The sequence below is a fragment of the Adiantum capillus-veneris genome, chromosome 2 (genome assembly GCF_014529385.1).
Source record: "Adiantum capillus-veneris isolate H3 chromosome 2, ASM1452938v2, whole genome shotgun sequence".
NCBI lineage: Eukaryota > Viridiplantae > Streptophyta > Polypodiopsida > Polypodiales > Pteridaceae > Adiantum > Adiantum capillus-veneris.
This window is the reverse complement of record NC_140932.1, coordinates 146,775,554-146,782,533: the sequence shown is the minus strand read 5'-3', so window position 1 is coordinate 146,782,533 and position 6,980 is coordinate 146,775,554.

The following is a 6,980-nucleotide window of genomic DNA, read 5'->3' as shown; positions in this document are numbered from 1 at the left end:
AGAGAGAGAGAGAGAGAGAGAGAGAGAGAGAGAGAGAGAGAGAGAGGCCGCTGAAGGCGGCTAGCTGTACTTGTATAATGAAAATCCATAGGTATGCACCATTGATAAGATCAACGCATTTTTTAAAGAGACACCTAAAATGAAAACCCAATATAACACATACCCACCATTCTTGCAAACATGGCATGACCTATTCTTCAAAATGTTAATCACCTCCATAAACTCATGGAAAATAAAGAGGCCCTCCTACACCCCATCCTCTTCCTAATGTTTATTATTGTCCATATGCTTTCTTTCTTAGAGTGCACTGCTAGAAAAAGAAGCATGGATCTTGATTGAATCTTGGCAATTTTGTTTAGCACACCAATACTGCTTAACAGGTCAAATCCATCATAACGCCTCTCATTTCTAACCATACCACCAACTTTGCTAAAGAAATTTTCACAAGTGTGACCCCATTGTAGTTAAAGGAACTTCTAGATGCGTAAACCTCTCTGTGAATAGCTTGATTAGAAGAACTACAAAGTGGCAAGAAAGTTGAATATCAAGGAGTGTTTCTTTGCTTATGAAATTCTCCTTGAGAGTGTACATCGCTTATTTTATGATCCAAGTGCACCACATGTTGAGGAAACAATACAATATATTTCTTAAAAGAGGAGTTATTGTTGTCTTTTTTTAATGGAAAACATAAAGAATGACACCTTGCTAAACACTATGGATATCTAAAAAACAAGGAAACCTTGCTAGTAGCTTTCACTCTCTCAAATAATAAGAGAGTTGGAGACAAAAAATATCAATATATGAGGCTACTATTGAAAGATACATTTATGTTCCAAGTGCCTTTAAAGGTATACTTATAGTCATCAATTGTCTCAAGCACCAATTCAAATGCTAGTTTCTTCTCTTCTACAAATGCATGGACCTCCTCCATTGTCTCAACCACCTTCTCTTTGTTTTTATAAATAATATGATCCTCTGGGCTTGCAATGTGGGAGGTTGACCTTTTCGCTTCATGGAGCCCCATGGATCGCATGTGATTTATGGTCTTTATGTGAGAATTCATGAAATATTATATGGGATGTGGACCTCTTTCCCATATGCGATATGGAATTCTTTGCACCGGATTTGAAACAGAGCCCTCCCATCTTTATCCTTTGACATGAGAGTAAACCTATCAGAGTGCCCTTTGAATCACAACTTCTCTTTGGTAGTTTCCACATTTCTTGACTTTGAATCATGTAGCAAGGATGCTCTTCAGACAAAATTATTCTTCTCTCTCTTCCACAGAAGCATCAACAAAAGAACTAAAGTGACATGTCTTGCTTGTTGCTACATGTGACACTTGGGGATCTCCCATCCACCTCATTGGATGCACCACTAGAATCTATCCTAGGGTGCTTTTCAAGGGAGTCAATACAAATTTTGTACTCTATTGTCACCTCCTCACTTGTCACCTTCCATAACTCCTCTTGTTTTTTACTTATTGGTAACATGCATGAGCCTCCAAAAAATCTATAGTCATTTGAAGCTAAACCACTAGAGTCAATCTCTTGTCTTGGCTCCCTATATGTAGGTCCCTCTTCCCCATAACAAACCCAAGTGTATTTGTTTCCCTTGTCCCTTCATTGAGGTTAATCACAATCTCTCTGATGGCCATACCCAAGTTTGCTTATCTGTAAAGACAAACCCAATTAATAAACAAGAATACTTGCAAGCAAGAATCTGTGTGTGTGTGTGTGTGTGTGTGTGTGTGTGTGTGTGTGTGTGTGTGTGTGTGTGTGTGTGTGTGTGTGTGTGTGACGAGATTGGGCACCCTCTTGTTGTATGTGGTTAACTGCAATTGGGATATCTAGCTTAATGGTTAATTATGTGATTTCTATTTGATTTTACTAATATTGAGTGGATGATGATTTGTAGATTGGAATACTAGGCATTGAAAAGGAGGCACCGGAAAATAATAATCCTCACGGTCATTTTTACCTTTGCACAGTATTTTAGACTTCTATTCAATAAGCCACTGTGGGTGCTTGTAGATAACTCTAGTGAGATCTCACCCTTAGGGGACATGCAATAAGTGAGGTGCTTCACTTAAGTACTAAAGTGGACTAGTTGTAAAAGAGGGGCCTCCAATTTTGGCACCCAGAACTCAAATAATACATTAAGTACGCTCTTAATTTTTCCGTTCCCTCTCTCTTATGCCATGATGTGTTATTCCATGCACTCCCTAATTATGTCTACAACTCTTACACTCTTTCCTTGTCAATCTATCCTCTTGTGTGTGTGTGTGTGTGTGTGTGTGTGTGTGTGTTGTCTAGTCTAGGTGTGTGTGTACTTGGATTTGGGAGAGAAGGTGACAGGTTGATGGTGACGTCTAAGAGGAATTGTTGAATTATTCAAGCGACCGGTCTCCCTTTCTCCCAACAGTGGTATCAGAGCAATCAGATTCGAGTTAATCAGTACAAGAATTCAAATTTTTGAAAGATTTTCAAAATCAGCAACGTCAAAGTTGCATTTCCATTAATTAATTGGCAATTGACTATCAAATTTTGGCTTAATGACAGCCAAAGACGGGTATGTGCAACATTTATTTTGAGATATATACTAAATTTAATGGATCTATGAAGATATATGGGAGAGGAATAAGAAAGAAGGTGATTTTGAAGAACTTTGAGAAATTTTATGATCTCGAGTCGGCATCGGACTCCATGGAAGGAGTATAGAAGCGGTGGAGAATTGAGGAAAGGTGGAAGAAGTGGATTAGAAGCCCAAAGTCTGAGCTTGGAAAACATTGAGTCCCTTCAAGGCACAATGAAAAGCACACTAAGAAGGAAAAAAAAAACAACATTAGAGAAGCCGACCAAGGGTTGTCGTGGGAATTCCTTGCCTACAAATTCCATCTCTATTGACCTGCAAAAATCGCAGCAAAAATGCTACCAAACTGGTTGCCCTAGAGTTGGGGGCATTCCATCCTTCATGAACGCAGGCCAATAAACCCCACAAAAGCCACCATCAAGATCCACTTTGTGTGCTATCATCCTCTACCAATTCGTCACCATCCATGACTAGTGTCCAGACACACTTTTAAAAAAAATGGGGCTTAATTTAACTTGCAACTGTTCGGATGCCCATTAGCAATTAAGGACACCCCTTTTAAGAGCCGTTCTCCCCCCCTTTTTCAACATCTTCGGCCGGTCATCGCGGGCAAACATTAAAACCTTGACCACCATCATCCAAAATCTTTGCAACAACCTTCAAAGTTTCTTGACTACCACCAAATGCGAAGGAAATTCCCTACCCAAGGTCGATTCACACTACTTAACCTTTTATCTAGCTCATGACCGCCAATAACCGACCCAAAACTATTCGAACAAGTCATCATCAATTACTACCGTCAATGAGAATCTTCATTTCTTCTTTGAAGAAAATCAAAAATCCAAAACCGTAATACAGACTACCAAAGTTATATTAAAGATTATCATAACCAAAAGCTTTTGAATGGAGTGATTGCCATTGCTTTTGGGACACGAGAGATTGTACACCGGTGAAAATTGAATTTCTTTGTGGACTGACCGCTCAATTGTTCATCATTCTCAACCAAACTTGGTGCACCACATTTTGGATTGAAATCCACCATTGATTGTCAAGCTAAGTACCCATTTGTTTTTTCTTATTCCTTTACTTTTCTATTCTTTTAGTATTATCTTGCATATCATCATATACATATACATTCACAACCCTTTAGAAAGAAAGAAAAGAATGCAATCATGGCACATTTTCATGGGAGCAGCTCGTTAATCTACAACAATCTCTTACTTATGAACACATGCAAAGGCTAGAGCTTAAAGATAAATTATTGCATTCTGCATACACAAAATTTGCACCTGCACAAAAGAATAATAAAATTAGCAGTAAAGCCTTCAATTCAAGGATTTTGATGGCACTAAGGATGCTAGCATAGTTCTAGCATGGGTTAGTGAGTTAGATGACTATTTTCATGATGAAGATTTTTCCAAACGTGAAATGGTAGCGTGTGCATCAAATCATCTCACAGTAGCGTTGCATTGTGGTGGAACACCACCAAACAACATGGTAGAATACCACATACCTATCATGCATTCAAGACTTTTTTTTTACCTCAATTTTTGCCCACACAATGTAAAGGTAAAGCACGACACCACTAGGACTTAATTTGATAGGGTTGAATGAAGATGTACAGAGCTACCCTGAACATTTTTGGAACTGTTTAATTCAATTGCAAGCTATTGAACATGTCAATCGTAGGAAATTGAAGTGTAAATATATATATCTGGCTTAGCACTACAAATTGGTACTGAGGTAGACATGTTTGAACCGGATTCACTATCAAAGGCAATTAATTTGTCTCTTAATGCGGAGAAGAAGAAAGGTGGACAACCCTCTCACACTAAACAAACTGCTAACACTAACCTTAACAAGAGAGCTTCTTTCTCTCCTAACTTTGATAGGAACAAACATCAACTTTCAAGAGATATAGATTTAATAATTGTGCTACAACTTCTCAACCCTATGGCAACAACAACAACACACAGCAGCGAGGCAACCAAAATCCTTCCAACCAACATCCTACTCAAAACTCTAATGCTAACAAAAAGGTGAAGTGTTTTAAATGTTTCTAGTATGGTCACTATGTAGATAAGTGCCCAAATGGTCTTGCTAAGAGCAATGGCCAATCTAATGGAGTCACCCAAAATCCAAACCAAAGACCTTTCAACAACAACCACCCCAACGGTGTTACCTCATCAAAGATGCTACCCCCAATGACAAAATGAAGTGGAAGCCAAATTTGGTGAGGAATATGATCCTAACCTCATCAAAGATGCTACTCCCAATGACAATGAAGCGGAAGCCAATTTTGGTGAGGAATATGATCATGAGTATGATCACGATGACAACCCATATTCAAGTACTCATATACCTCCTCACACTTTGTTTAAAGTGCAAGGCACTATCAAGGGTGAGGGTGAAAGTGTCACCATTCTTTTAGATGATGATAGTAGCCATGATTTTATTTCTGCATGATCGGCACAACAACTCTCTCTCTCTCTCTCTCTCTCTCTCTCTCTCTCTCTCTCTCTCTCTCTCTCTCTCTAAAATTTCTTCACCTCACAATCAAAACTGTTTTTGATAATCAACATTTTAATTGAAAAATCCAAGTCACTATTGAAGTTTGTGTTATGGGATTGACCCAACACTTGGTTGGACACCACATTTGTACTCTTACTATTTGTCGAGATAGTGTAATGATACTTAGTGTAAATCCTACTTCCAGAGTAGCAGGTCAATTTCTTGAGTTGTAATTCTGTCATGAAAATTGTAAAAGTCCATGTGAGATGGCCACGGGCCATTTAGAAAGCCCTAGGTATTAAAATCAATAACTCTAGTGTGAAAAGAGGCTTATCTTTAGAAAAGAAGGGAGCTCTGAAAATGTACGCTCAAGCTATGAAGCTGCTCCAATTTGTAATCAGTTTTTCTAATGATTAGGTAACCCCTTTTTGATTCCAAAACTTGCATTGTGTTCCTCTCTCTTTGCTCTTTCATTCAAGTGTAAGTTGTTGAGCACACAACTATGGCGGGTGCGGGTGCCGGCGTGGTGAGGGTTCATTGCCGAGGTGCAGGTGCAAAACAAGCAAGAGATAGAGACAGAGAGTTGATACTGCACGCTATGCTTAACTTGATGATTTTCTTAAAGTAATAAACCTTACAATATATGTAACCAAAATTTCCATGCAACACTCGACTCTAAACTAAATCTGACTTGCATGCCTTATGAGGCCTGTTCCCACAGGTTGACAACTGATCACCACCAAACTCGGGCTTGCATACCCAACAACCCCCCCCCCCCCCCCCCCCCCCCCCCCCATTGCCTCAAGCCCAAACCACTAACAATGGACTCAAGACAGACCATGGCAGAGTCTAATCACCTGAAAACATGAGTAGAAGTCCCCCCCTTGACTACAGCATAGGTGTGTGTGTGTGTGTGTGTGTGTACTTCCCTCAAACAACCATCAATGTGAGACAAACTAGAACTCAACCAAACAACAAAAGGGTGGTCTTACCAATTTATTTTTGTGGTAGTGTCTAGAACCTATACAAATTTGGGCATGACAATAACCTCAAACAAGGCTTTGACTGAAAAGTGTATGCTTGTTTTGACAATAGACAAATGTTGACAAATCTACGACACTAAACTAGCAAAGTGGTTTGTGAACCTAGTACTGCAATCTTGAAGTAGTTCTTCATGTATGGCATGTGTTGATGTATTGAGTGCTGGAAGCAAAATCATTGAAAAATCACCATTGTCTTTCTTTCTCGAGAAGCTTTGATTTTTTGGAGTCGTCCTCATGCTTTTCTTCGGCATCAATAGCCAAAACTTTTGTATGATTCTCATCTCGTAGCAATAAGTGTGTCTTGAAATACTACGGCAAGCTAAACAAGTAGCTTTCAAGGCCAATTTGTAGCCTTTATGAGGCAACTTGATGACTTTACAAAGCTGATATCCTTTTCAATATGCTATTAACGAGAACCGAGCACCAAATACCGCACGGTCGAGGGTACCCGAGGGTGTGAATACCCGCTTGTTGACAGAGAGCACTATGAATACCCGCTCGATAGAGTAAAGGAGTGGCCACTATTTTGAAATAGTCTGAGCAAAAAAGGGGGGAATAAAAACGAGCTCTGTACAGAGATGGCACAAAAACGGTAGGACACAGAGATGCTCAGGGCAGTCTTAAGAGGCCGAATTGGGAGGCACTTTAGTGTCAAAATATGTAGTTGAGCCCAGGGCGAACAACTTTGTTCGGCTTGCTGCAAGTCGACTCGCTTGCTTCCCCTCTGCATGCGGCTGTTCGCACGCCATCTCATCTCAAGCTGAGGCCGCCAACCAAGCTCTAATACCACATGTTGAGCATATAGCTATGGTGGGTGCCGGCGGTGAGGGTTCA